The sequence below is a fragment of the Boleophthalmus pectinirostris genome, unplaced genomic scaffold (assembly GCF_026225935.1).
Source record: "Boleophthalmus pectinirostris isolate CB_2022bp ecotype Guang Dong unplaced genomic scaffold, ASM2622593v1 HiC_scaffold_19, whole genome shotgun sequence".
Taxonomy (NCBI): Eukaryota; Metazoa; Chordata; class Actinopteri; order Gobiiformes; family Gobiidae; genus Boleophthalmus; species Boleophthalmus pectinirostris.
Window position 1 is genome coordinate 18,120,528 of NW_026571140.1, and position 14,424 is coordinate 18,134,951.

The window sequence follows — 14,424 nt, forward strand, 5'->3', positions numbered from 1 at the left end:
TAGTTTCCAGGATAACAGCTACTTTTTGCCTTTAGTTCCATAGAGATTCCAGGGCTAAAATTATCCAAATGATTCAAGTGAAGGTGTATGGAGTTTAAAAACACAGAGGATCACTTCCTGTTTTACCACATGACATCACAACGGAGTATTTTCTGTTTGAGAGAAGCTAGATTAGGGCCTTTTTCTTCCCTTCCTCCATCGTTGAGGTCTTTTTTGGATTTACATAGGCCGTCACCATGGCAGCCCTTAGGCCCCTCACCAAACCCAAGACTGTCAAGAAGAGGACAAAGAAGTTTATTCATCACCAGTCTGAACGATATGTTAAGATTGTGAAAAACTGGCGCAACCCCAGAGGTATTGACAACAGGGTGCACAGGCAGTTCAAGGGGCAGATGTTGATGCCTAACATTGGTTATGGTAGCAACAAGAAGACAAAGTAGATGCGGCCAACTGGTTTCAACAAGTTCCTGGTCCACAACATCAAGGAGCCTGAAGTTCACCCACAAAGTTTCCCCCAATACAGGAAGCTGATCGTTGAAAGAGCTGCTCAGCTGGCCATCAAGGTCACTGACCCCAATGCCAGACTCAGGAGTGAGGAGAACAAATAAAGTGGTTATTTACAATAAAAGTCTAAAAAAGAAAAAAAAAAAAAAAAAAAAAAGAAGAAGCTGGATCAGGAAATAGCGTAATATAGGCCCTTTAAAGGTCCTACATTATTGAGTCTTTTTTAGGTCTACACTTCAATACATTGGTGGTTAATGGTGAATATCTTCTGAATCATTAATTTAGAAGACTAGTACAACATTAACCACCAGATGACATCATGAGGTGGGATAGAGATTTCTGTAGGATTGCTTTGCAGAGTCAAAAAATGAAGCACAGATGAAACAAATCCAACTCCAAGTATGTTTTCGATGAGGCAAAAACAATGTGTTAAAAGTCAGTTAAGCAGAAACGACCTTTAAGTGTTGAATTATAGTAGGCCTGCATCACTTTATTTGGACAAGTGAAATGAAGAATTTTAATATACACTTTTATGTCCCAAAATAAAAATCCAAACCAAATCCAACAAGCCCTCATGACCTAAAGCACGCTGCATGTGGTATTCCTTTTGGCTGAGATGTGGGGAATGGCATGAGGCTGACAAAGTGAAACAAGAACAGTAGCTAATGTTAGCACTAATGTTAGCATAACTATTAGCATTAGCGGTGGAGATGAATGGAGAGCCTGGCAGCAGGACCGTGTCTGTCCACAACTAGAGACAGGTGGGCAGTTAAATCCGGCTTCACGTTACCGTACAAGCCCCCATGTGCGTCACAGCTCGCAAACATTCTAATACACACCAGGAGCCTCAAACATTTTTCTGGGCTAATTTGATATTATTCTAACCACAAGTGCCTTATTTGGGCGTACATCTCATTTTCACATTTTAAAACCACAAAATCATCATGGCTTTCATCTTTAGAGAACAGACAAGGACTACTTTGCATGTGTTACAGAGCTCTGTGACACTAAAATATGTTGAGGAAGTTTACTTTAGCTCTGGAGGGGGAACCTAAGCTCTGCCACCTGTTCACCAGATCCACAGGCTTTATTAAATATTCGAATAAAATCATAAAAGGGGAAGAGAAATCAAAGCATTTCCTGGCCGCCTGTGGCACAGCTTCTAAAGAGCGTCCTATTTTTAGGCTTTGACCTAAAGCACCAGGCATTGTGGTCTAGCCTCATGTTTTTGCACCCAGATGTTGACATATCATTATCATTCACAGACTCTCTTTACAAAATCAAGAAATCAAGGGTCAGGTCAGTAGAGTATTTTTAAGTTGTTATGTAATGTAAATCCTACATTTTTACAGATAACAACAGATTTACGTTGTAGCCTACTGTTAAAACACATTTTGATGAATAATTATTTGGATTTGCTCAAAAAAAAAAAAAAAAAAAAAGACTAGATATGTATATCAAATACATATATGCATAGAAAAACAATTATGGTACACTATGAGCCCCATCTTTCACCCTGACTTCAGAAAGCTTTTAGGAGATCATCTGGGGAGAGATGTTTTTCTTGCAATCGGATCCGTGCAGTGGGCTGGAGGAAGGCCTGTCTTCCTGGCTCAGACTGGGAGTGGGTAGATAGTTAGAAGGTAATCTCCCTGCGCTATTTCAAAGTCTCCAACAAACACACACACACACGTCCACACACACACACCCACGCACACACAGCAGTCCTCAGCAGCACCTGTTTTCCTGCCTCTCCATCTTCATACACACCTCCCCTCATGCATGCACAGCACAGGGCTCCATTCCTCCTCCAGAGAATCATTCCTAAATAAAGCTTGGCTGCCAGGGAGTCAAAATGGCTTTTATTAGATCTTCATCCTGTTTCAACAAGAATAGAGAACATAGTTACATAAAGTTCACACTCTGGTCTTACACACGCAAAGGCCTTATCGACTCGTCCTCATTTAGATATCAGCACATATGATGTGGAGATGTATCGCACATTAGAGCTGCCACTTGCACTGGCATGCACATTAAAGAAAATTAAAAACAAATCAGAACTTTTTAACATTAAATTAAGGAATGTGAAAATGAAAGCAGATTCCAAAAACATGGGGTACACCAAGGACTGTGATGTTACTGTCTGATTAAGAATCACACACACAAGTTTAGTCTGTATGTAAAAATATAATAATGAATTCACTTAAATATGGATTTAAAATTTTAAAATTTTCTTACGAATAAAAGAAAATTTGCCAAAAAATAATGATTGCAAAAATAATCTTCCTATTTCTTTCTAACATTGCATTTGTTTCATGGTATGTATGTAGTAGGAACTGGGAAAAATTTACATGTTAAAATTAAATATTGCATATTTTTCATTTACACTTATTATAGGTTGTACTATTTACAATGACAAATGACAAATCAGAATCTAGAAATGACAGATTGTCTGGAAGAGTGAAAAGCAAGAATGAAAAACAAAACCCAATGTAGCTGGACACGCAGTCTCACACAAGTGGCCATATATCATCTTAACCAGTGTCACAAGATCTCAGTGTGTGTACCCGGCCCCTATGTCCCCTTGCAGAACACGAGCCCTCCTGTTGTAACCCTGTGTGCACCTCTGGCTCCTACTACTTTACTGCCCCTGAACGGCAACTAGAGACCGCTGAGAACCAAGATGAATTACTGCTATGGGAGCTAGTCTAGCGAAAGGCGTCCAAATTTACGGTTTTGCCATCTTTCTTGACTTCATGAAGGGAGACAAAGCAGGCCCCGGTTTTGACAGACTCGCGGTGAAGGGAGGTGGTGCGCAAAGAGGACAGCAGACAGGTTTCTCAAAGGCAAACCTAATGAGTGAAAATATATGAAGCAGAATGGCCCTTGCTACGCTCTCCCCTTGACAAGAAAAACGGCAGCCAAACGTCAAAAAATATTTATCACCATCAACAGTCATGGAGAGGTTATAGACACAAGAGGCCCTGACTGTGTTCACTAACCATTTTGTGAAACAGCGAGAGCCAGCCACAGCATGAAACGCATTTTTCCCTCTGCCTTTTTTCCCTTTTAGAGATCAGTTGGTTTAAACGCTTGTTAAATCATCCAAGTTAGAAAAAACAGCAAAGAGAAAAAAATCCTTTCGTGTGCTGTCTAAACCTGGAATGAAAAGCCCTTTGTAGTTCACTCTGTTGGGTTTGTAAAAACAAATGCACGCTACATCAAGCCAATCATTTATCCCCCAGACAAGGATCAAACTAATATTGACTGAAAAACACCTGAAAGATGAGACAGTGAATGCAAATAAGAGGGGGCCTTCCTGGCTGCTAATCAGAGGCGTTTCAAGACAACTATGAAAGAGTGGGGAGAAAGAGGAGAGGGGGGTAAGCAGTCATCTTCATAAACATATTGTCATTTTCAGGAGGATGCCAGGGCTAGAGCTACAGCCAGGATCCTATACGAGCTGAGAATGGTATATCAGCCACTAAAGCCGCCTTTTTAATCCTATTTGCATTCATATGACTATAGCTAAAGCCAGCCAGAGTTTATCCGGAGATTCACCAATTTGTATGCCCCTCTTACTGAAGGAGCGGTGTTGGGCTGTTGGGATGTCTTTTGGGTCTTTTAAGCCAGTTCTCAACTGAAACTGTCAACACCAGGAATGGTTTGATGGTTGAATTTATGTTGGCTGATCAGGTATAGTTCAGGTAATATGTACTAGTATTCTAAGTCACATTACACAAAGTACAGTGTTTCATTATTCAAGTGATCATATCATTGACATGATAATTGCTGTTGTAGAATAGTACATGTCACTCTCATTGTGTAATAAGACATGTTTATAATATAAATTTAGTGAAAATGAAATACAACAATATGGATATATGTATCCCTGACATTAACCCCCCTCTCTCATATGCATTAGCAGCCCTCATGTGCCCATGGCCTGGGAGGGGGAAGCAGGAGAGATTTAAATACTCTTAGTGGCTCCCTGGTGGAGAGAGCCACAGGCTTTGCTCCGCACTGACTGATTTGTGAATGTCTTCTCCTTAAACAGCTCTGTGCCTCTGTGCACATGCTGCACTGGCACAGGGGAAACAGCGCTTTCAACCATTTGCACATTAATAAACCTCCATACACATGTATTAATGCTGCTAGAATAGACACTATTTACTTGGAACACTTTTGCAGGCTCCATGATGCGTGCTCTGTGGTCCTGCAGATTCTTGGGCTGCACATGGGTCATGATAATGACATTCTCTGTCCAATTACTCGTGCTGCCAATAGCTGTGAACATGATGGAGAGGAACACACTATTAACCCTGTTAGCATTATCGACACAAAGACAGAGCCACATCAGCACTCTATTAGGACCACAAGACCCTTGTTATTGGGTGAAAATTATTCTCTTAAAACCCCTGTGAATATGTAAACATAGTGTGCACATAACATTGAGCTGCAGATCTGTGATCTTTCATGTGTGACATAATATTAGTTTATCAATATTAATGATAGGCTGAAGCTTCCTCACTTCACAATCTGCAAATATAATGCCCTCTTATCAATTCATAACACAGATCAGCCAAACTGTCAGAAAAATCTGAAGTCACACTTAACCGAGCCCACTACCTGCTATTAAGATGGCTCGACATAACAGGACTGCTGCCAATAATTGTACATAAAGATATGGGAAAGCTACAGTCCAGCCATGAATATTTCATGAATTCCGACACAAAGAGCATGCTAAAAGGATGAAAGAGAAATACGGCACAGGACTCTATGTGAACATCTAAACAATATGCAAGAATCCCGACAGTATAGGTCACATGCAAAAAGAGTGGGGTCACACTGAAATTGTCCATCAGTCAGACAAGCAGAACTGATTTGGATGCTAAATAATGGTTTAGATATTCAAAAATTCCATATATATGCGAAAGGCTTCAGTGCACCGTGGATCTGGCCTATCAGAGGAGTGCAGTGCCACCACGCTCCCTCATGCACGCCCAGTACACCTCACAGTCTGGCTCCAACATGCACACACACTGCACATATGCAGACAACACACTCTCAATGATTTTAATACCAGAAATCCTGTTCTTTGATAAATTAGTGACAAAATATTGCCTGAATCTAGTTGGAATGTCAATAATCATGATAATGGCTTAAATTTATATTTCCTTCACAGACAAACATTTGAAAAATGCTAGGCTGTTATTCATTTACTATTCATCCACAGATGCATAGCCACAGATGTCCTGGGGCTGACTGAAAATATGTAGTTGCCAATCTGTTCCCATGAGCTGTGTGACCACTCACTCTCACACACATACAGAGAGTGAAGCGCCTTACACAAGCTACCAATGAAGTAACAGGAAGCATCAGAAAACAACAGTGTGGTATCTCTTTTTTAAACTTTTGGAGGCACTCCAGTGGGGTTACAGGTTTTGATGTTAAATGTCATTACATGCATAAATGATGCATATAATACACTAATTATACAATTAAATAAAATGTTATTGTATTGTATTTAACTAAATACATCAACATGCTGTACATACATAGAATAGTGATCAAGTTAGGGGTACATCCACACCCTTCAAAAATTATCCTAACTGCTCCTTACTATGTTTTGAATTTTCATAACTTTTATCTAAACATTTTTCCCTTGAATATGTTTAAAGAAATAATATTTAGAATGCAAAATGTGTACAAGCTGGTCTTTGAAATCCCTACAAGGCGGCACAATTACACTGTGATCTTGCGCTCATTTAGAGGCTGCCTCGTGTGATTGTCAGATGCCACTTGCCATTGAAATGAGTTTTCATGTTTCCTATCTCATTGAATGTCAAACATTTCTTATTGAGGAGTCAAATCCATCTGATGATTTTTTTCCACCTCACTCAAATGGAAATGGTGCATGCGACAAAACAGAGATATTAACATAATAAAGGAATTCAACTTACAAAAACCTCAACATCTGCTGGGTTGGTGGGAGCAATGGATAACATTTCTTTGAATTCAATAGATGGATCTGATGGCTCTTAGACAGCCATTCTTATGACTGTGTCTCAGGAGAGGCCCATAATAAGAACAACATGGGATTAATCTCAATACTGCTGGCCCAGATGAGGCAATATATGCATGGCTCTGCAGGTAAGAAAAGATGTTGTTCCCCACAAATTTGTTGGAGAGTTTGTTCTTTATTCATTCGACTTCTTTTTGAGATGACGACAATGACAGTGTGTGTACATGTGGGTCTGTGAGTGCGCGCATGTGTGTGTATGTGCATGTGTGAATAGGAAGGAAAGGAACAGTTAGGCTTGGTTTGTGGATTAAAAGCAGACCAAGTACTGTATATTTCTTATCACATATTTTATTGCAAAAATATGGGTGATTAAAAAAAAAATAAAAAATTATAATAATATTAATATTTTAGTATAGCATGAATGAAATTCTAAAATATGTTGCAAACGTTGTAAAAGTTATGACACTAGCAGCAAGATAGCTAAATATGGTAATGAAAATAGTGGCAGTATGATTTAAAAAATAAAATGTTAGGTAATTTTACCTGATCAATTATTTTATTACAACTATTACATTATAAATGTTACTTTTTATTTAAAAGGATTTTTGGGACTCCTTCAATCTGAAAACTAAATCATTAAACATACAAAAGAATTTAAAATTTAAACCTTCCTTTAAAAGAAAGCAACATCTAAAAAGCTTTGTAGTGTCAATCTCCCATTTAACTTTTGTACTCCTCTGGTCTGGACCAGATTGGAGCCTTGTGACTGGGGAAAGAAATCAAAGTGAATCTGAGACAATGTGAAATATTGTGTGAAAGATGTGTCCAGCTCAGGTTAACATGTGGACTTAGATCTGATAGACAGATGATTCCTCGTGGGTCGACCTCCAGGATAAAGGTTTAATAATGAATACAGTGTGTCTGAATTAAAAAGACAACGGTATACATATTTTATGCAAGTATATTTCTGCATGCAATTAAAAATGAATGATGGTTGGGTTCACCTCTATAGACCTGGGCTCTGGCTCGTCTGTTGGACCACTGGGGACTACAATGGCTTGAGGAAGATTGGATCCATGCATGCTGTCTATAGGGACGTACAACTCTAAATACCCCACTTTAGAGAACTGTCCAAGCTGTACAAACCGCTATGGGAATCTTAGGTCTAGTGATTAATGTTCAGTCCGGAGCCTTAAATCACTGGGGAGAAAGATGGCCTCCACTGGGTGATATACTCCCCTTGCTGGGCTCGTCTGATGGGAAGAACACCACTGATGGGAAACTAAAATGAGATTGCAGAAAAGCAGGGGCAAGAAATTAGGGCTGACCCAAATGGGTGTGGGGGTAACATGCAGGCTATCACATTAACCTGACGGGGGCGCCGTTAATAGGGTCCAGGGCTTAAACTGATATATCAATTTTCCTCCGTGCGGACGACTTCAAAGGGGCCAGAGCTCATTCTTGCCTCTTGTGTAGGGCCCCCATCAATCTCAAGGCACTGTGGGCATCATCACCTCAGCCTTAGACAAGCCGGGATAAGGATCAGCACAGCAGGCCCCGGACGATCGCCAAGCCAACTGTCCACCACTGATCGGAGAAAAGATTAGACTTTTAAGTTTGCTTCTTTGGGGATTGGCCACAAGTAGTGCTGCCTAGCAAAAGACTTAACCTTTAAAATGTGGTGTCAAAGTGGACTCATTTACAAGGCAATGAATGAGGATTTTTATTTATTTTTTGATTGTCACCAATTTTGCTACCACTTTATAATAACTATATCTTAATATAAGCCATATTTTAAAAAGCAAGTTCATAACAAACTTTAATTAAGAATGATTCAGGCTTAATAACTATTTAAATAATACGCTAACTCCTAACCTCTAATGTAATACTTACTATGGCTGAATCCTTCTTAATTCATAATGAGCAAACAGTTTATTAAGTCTTTCAGCTTCAATAATGTCGTACATAGTGTAGTTGTTAAAGACTGTTACCAAAATTATTTTTTAAAAGTCATCTAAGCATCTTTTGAAAAGTTCCCTAAATACGTTAAAGGTCTTCAGTGATAATACATCACTGAAATGAGCAGTCACAATACTTGACATAACCATGGAAGATGTGACAGTAGTTTACTTGTGCTTGTCACTCAAACTTCAAGAAAACCTAGAAATTTTTTGGCTATTTATTATGAGATGACAAAGAAAAGTATAGCTAACCAGTGTGGATGTCTAAGTTGAAATGCACAGTACAGTTTAGTCAGTAATTATCACCAGTTGTGTTTAAACACAATAGATAAACAACATAGTGAGAATTCAGATCCAGGTCAATTGAAACACAGCAGTTTTCAGTTTGAGTTGCTCAAACTGATTGCAATCATAATAGTGGCTGACAAGCAGTTCTTCATTGTTGTGTACAAATGTCATACTAATTACCCCTGTCAAGCAAAAGGTGTAATTTAGCAACACAAGTGATAGCGTTTAGCACTGCTGACAGCAACAGTCATACAAATCCAGGAAGTGTGCAGCAGAGCACCTTCCAGTTCATCTCCTCCTTTGTACCCAAACAGTTTTTTCTCCTCTCTTGACAACAGAGACTCGAGCAACTCCTTTCTTTTTGCTAAACTCTGTGTTCCCAGAAATCATATCAAAACGCACCTCTCACAGTGCAAGCCCTCCAGGGTGCTGATGTCACTTCCACTGTAACACATGGCTGATGACTGACATCTGCTTCACATGAGGAGAGAGAGGAAAAAAACCTTGAAAAACATACAACGCTACACGCCCTTTTTGTTTCAGATGACATCTCTGACTTTACGCTAACTTGTTTTGTCAAAACAATTCCCGAAGAAATTAAACAACACATTACTCAAGTCAAACCTGAAACCGAGATGTGCCAACAACAAACTGACTGCAGTGCACCGGTGTATCCTCGGAGTGTGTGTTTGTCTTGTAACAAAGCTAAGGTTTCAGGAAGTTTGGGACCTGGAGAGGAGGGGATGTAACCACGCAAACAAGAGCTCTGATGACACTGATAATGGGTACCTTTGAAGGACTTTCACTGGGTTTAAATATAGCACTCAAAAATAGGACTGAGGCAGAGGATTTTTGGCAAGTAATAATACAACAGAATACCAAAATATTAGTGTACTTAGTTAGTAAGATGAGGTAACACTAACAAGTCTGGAAGTCAAAAACCCACATCACACACAGATACACAATGAATTTTCTAAATAGAATACAAAATGTTTCAAAAGCATTTTTGTGCAACAGTCTGTATTCAATTATCTTGGTCAAGAACACAACACTGGACAATGATAAGAGGAGCTCATTCAACACACTAATCTTTTAATTATAGGATGACAACTCCTACAGGGCATTGTAGTACAACTCCGTTATGCAGCACATATAGTGACTGTAAATTCAGGTCTGGATTGTAAAATCCTCTCTGTTCTCTTTTTTACATCTATCTCTAAAATATCACAAAGCTTAAAAGTCACAAAATCAAAAATGTAATCAAACATGCCATCAAAGCAAACTAAATAATATACATGGAAACCTCAAGGGAAATCACGTACAGTAAGAAACAATAGCTGAAATATCGAATTACTATAGACATCTATATCTATTTATTTAGCAATAGATACTTTTTCTTTTCCTTGAGGTTATAGAATGGTATGATCTGCTGACATTTAATTGAATTTGTTGTTGAAAAAATGGTTCCTTAGGTTTCATATATCAAGTCAATTTATTAGGATTTATACAGATGAATTGCATGCATATTCTAATAAACTGCATAGACCATAGTAATATTAACCATACTGCAAAGACAGAAATGTCTTGACGGAAGCTACCATTTGTAATTAGATTGGATGACCCGGCCCTGTTGTATTCTCACATAACTCCACTAGATGCTATCTACGTTACTTCTGCCTTACAGTGTCCCAGCTTTGGTCGGACAGACGAAGACCAGAAAGAAAATAAACTTAAGGAGTGCAGTTTAAACTAACATTTTAAGTTATAATTCCAACAGAGTGGAAATACATTTAAAAAATGGTAAAGAAAGTGTGTAAAAGAGGTGTTGGTTTAGTGCAGGAGTGAAAGTGTTGTAGGCGGCGCTCCAAACTGCTCAGTGGTGTGGGCTCCAGTTTGCTTTGCACAGAGCAGCCAGGATCTATGAATACTGATCAGGACAAGATGTGAGGGAATTTTACAGCAGGTATTGTCTGTCACTCACCCCGTCTGCCTGTGTGATCACTACCTCCTCAGCGCCTGTTTCATCTCTCTCTCTCTTTCTCTCTCTCACTCTCTTTCTCTCTCTCACTCTCTTTCTCTCTCTCTCTCCTTTAATTCTCCCTTTATCTCTCCCTCTCTCTTTGCCTCTCTCCCTCTCTTTTTCACACACACACATATGCACACACACACACACACTCCTCCCCCTCGTCCCACTAGAGGAGACCTGGCGCTGGGGTGTGCCCTTGCCAAAAAGTGACAGGTGTTCCAGTAGAAAATCCAAAAATCAAAGGGCCATTATTCTTATTATACGACAGTGTTATACCAGGCTTTAAACTGGCTTTGTGGAGCTCACGCTTATCTGCTTTTGAATGTTAACTCACTGTAACAGTGTGCTCGGTGCTGAGAGTTAATTTTGAGATGAAACAAAAAGATGGAACAAAAGCACATTATGAATTTGTATCAGTTTTAAACATTTGCCTTCTGAAAGTCATGACCCTTCTCTACAAAACACATAAACAGATTACATAACATTTCTGGTTATGCAAAATCCTGTTAATGCATTACACAAGCAGTATGTAGTTTTGTTTACAAAAATAAATGACATTACACTTGAATATAGTACAACAAACAAAAATCTGCATTGTTCTGGGTCAAATTTGACTGAGATATTTGGCTGACATGTCAAATTTCTGATCTATGCAAACAAAACATAGTAAACAAACTGTCATAACAAAAACTGTACATGTAAAGTGTAACAAAAATGGAAAGATTATCAAAAACCATCTTATATGGTATATCTGACACAATAACTGCTACTAATAAACAGCTTTCTATACACATTTTATAAAAATTTAGTGCAATCGTCATCACAATCTGTGAATATCCACAGAATCCTTTACTATAGACACACATGACAGAACATAAACTGGCTGACCTCACAACATGATTTTGCATATAAGACTATACTCAATTAGCTAGTTAGCCAAAGCATGGTTTTAATCAACTAAGTGTAGCAGGCAGCTGTTGTGTGAAGTTTGCTGTTAATTCTGTCAAAACCAGCCCTCCTCATGTGTGCCACAATCGCCCACTCCGGACACATTGGGGCCAGATGACACACAGCTTTGCCAAGGTTTGTATAAATGGGTTAGTGACTTAACAGTGCAGAGAGAAACCCCCAACATTGCTTTTGTGGAATCTAATTTTGCTTTTCAAAGGGAGCACAACATGGCAACAAGAATCCCAAATGTAGAGCAAAATCTGGTACAGTTTAAAAGAATGAAAGTTATTGTTGTCTCTTTATGTCTTACTTGTAACACACTTTGTAAGTACCGACAATTGCAAAAATAAATCTTTTCTCATTCGAGGGCGGTGCACTGGTGAAATTGATGGTTTTGCACTTGCATTGTTCTCGTAAAGTTGGATTCGCTGGGAAACAACATTCTTGCTCTTCTTTTATGGGCTATCAATGATCTTTTTTCTGACACATTATTTGCAGGCCAGCGGGAAAATAGGAAATGGCACGGTCAGTGGTTTGCCACAAAGGCTTCTGGGAGCTGGCGAGGGCGCTGTGCGTGGGTGAGGCGTCCGCAGTGCCAGCTTGTCTTCGAGAGCAGTTGGAACACTAAAAGCTTGTGACCATGCACTGGGAAAAACACACACAAGCAATTAGGCGACCCCAAAGTCAGGAAGACGATGATTCTTTGGCACAAGAGGGGCACTCTCTTCGAAATGCTACACTGGATTTTGGCAGCAAAGCAATTTAGTACATGTGTGGTAGTAATGCAAATGAAAAAAATAAAAAATAAAATCCACACTTATTCACACTCTCCATGTTTTAAAAAAAAAATTGAAAACTCATGTCTTTAAAACCACCTTTCAATAACTTTTTTGGTTCTTCTGTTTGCCCTTATTTGTCTCTTCATGTAAAGTGTCTCGGAGTATCTTGAAAAGCGCTATACAAGTGTTATGTATACAAAGAAGTGTTTTGGTGGGTCAAGAAAGAATGATTTGAATTTGGGTAAGGATGTAAATTGTTGTTTAAATTTGCGACACAAATCAAAATACCTTACTTAAAAGGATTACACTAAACTCAAAGATGTTCAATTCTGTGTTGAGTCCCTGATTTGGAAGTATAGGCAGCAGAGACAGACTTGGACTTGAGTCAGACTTGAGTCACTATTTTTAGGATTTGAGACTTGACTTGATAAAACAGACAAAGAACTGGGACTGGACTTGGACTTGACTCGGGCTTGAGCCCTGTGACTTGAGAAGACTTGATGCTTAGAATAGTCAACAAATTAACTGTTATTAAGCACTTTTAAGTCTTCAGTTTTGACCATAATAATTGGCATGCTTGTTAAGGCAATTAAAAAGGAAAAGCATTTTTACAACTCTTATATAAATACTCATATATAAATATACCACGACTTTATAAAAACAGTTTTAGTTTAAAAATTATATAAACTGCTAAAATCTATGATATATTTGGTGCTTTGTTTTAAAGACTTGAAATGACTTGAAGCTCAAAGCAGATGACTTGGACTTGACTTGGACCCGTGGGGCAGTGACTCAAGACTCGACTTGGACTGGCTTGCCTTTGACTTGGGACTTGACTCAGACTTGAGGTCAAATTGAATCTTACTTGAGACTTGCAAAACAATAACTTGGTCCCACCTCTGATAGGCAGTATATTTTTTTGTCATCCTTATTTACAGTGTAACGGCCTTATCCAAGGTTCAGTTCTTAAACCTAATATAGTCAGTGCTTAGATCTGGTGGTTCTCGAAAATCTATCTTAGGCAGTACTTGGCGTGAAAAGTTTGAGAACCACTACCAGAGAATTACTGATAACTAGTGTCTCATATATATCACAAAAAGTAAAATGAGTACAACATTAGAACTATAAAAGTATTACAAATGATGGTGGGTCACTGTCCCATTAAATTCCCTTTTCCTTTCTTTCTTTTTTGTTTTACTCAACAGCCGCCAAGTTATGAGGTCTAAATGTCCATATTCCCTGTGAATCTGGCAGTGCTGAGACTTTTGGGAAAATTAAATAACCTGGGGACTGAGCTACTTTACCAAGCCCAATTAACATATTTGCCTCTAGAGGAAAATATTGCCTCAAGTTGAATGGGCAGTAATTTTACGCATGGATTTTTTTCCTTCTTAATTCTCCAAGCTTTGAATAATCTGGAGAATTTGTTTAACAGAATAAGGGTTTTTAAAAGGATTCGTTGCAGCTGAAGTGGTAGAATGTAGCAAAACTGTGTCAAAGCAAATAGTATTCTAACGGGGAACATGCACTTTTGTGTTAATTAGGAAAAAGTATGCTGACAATACAATTCCTTTGCATCTTCTGGGACGTCCAATTGTTACCTCTATGGGATATTTTGTTTTAAAGCTTGGATTTCATTGCTCTATGTGAACCAAATCACAAACTGCTTTACATTTCATGAGCATTTTTGCTGGTTAATGGATTCTGAAATCATGATACTTTTGACCGTGAAAGTACACGACTACTCAAACCATAACGTGAAAGAAACGACCTAACTTTTATGTTTTTGGTGATGGAACACTTTGTAAAATGGTCAGTCAGTTTGAGAAAGTAATTCTTGTATTAAATTGTGGCTTCTAGGACCATTGGGACAACCATGATAAAACGTCC

General features: G+C 38.7%; 1 pseudogene; it reads left to right on the top strand.

Moving 5' to 3' along the window:
- The first annotated feature begins 236 nt into the window (after positions 1 to 236).
- LOC110175477 (60S ribosomal protein L32-like) lies at positions 237 to 608 on the top strand (annotated as a pseudogene).
- The last annotated feature ends 13,816 nt before the right edge of the window (positions 609 to 14,424 follow it).